This window comes from Oryzias melastigma, unplaced genomic scaffold (assembly GCF_002922805.2).
Source record: "Oryzias melastigma strain HK-1 unplaced genomic scaffold, ASM292280v2 sc00456, whole genome shotgun sequence".
In the NCBI taxonomy this organism is placed as follows: domain Eukaryota; kingdom Metazoa; phylum Chordata; class Actinopteri; order Beloniformes; family Adrianichthyidae; genus Oryzias; species Oryzias melastigma.
Window position 1 is genome coordinate 6,511 of NW_023417051.1, and position 387 is coordinate 6,897.

Consider the following 387-nt stretch of genomic DNA (forward strand, 5'->3'; position numbering starts at 1 on the left):
ACAATGACAGGAAACGTGTACAGAAACACACGTGCTAAAAAGACAAGCCTGTTCTTTTTTTATTCCCATTTTTATACTTTAGTTATTTTTTTTTTACTTTCCTTTTTATTATCATTTCTCTCTTTTGGCATTAGGCTTAAAACAGCCTGATATCAAAGATGTTGATTAAATATTAAAAAGACTCTTACCATAGTTCTACCTGCCTTAACAGCTTCTAGTACCGCCGTCACCCAAAACCTGCAGCAGTTCTGGCTGAGAGCTTAGCTCTGATAGAGAACGCCTCAAAGTGCACATGATAAGCTCACATTGCTACTTTGAGGCGCCCTCTTCAGGCTCCAGCCAGAACTGCTGCAGAAGAAGTCCCTGCTCCAGAGAAAGCAAGGACAA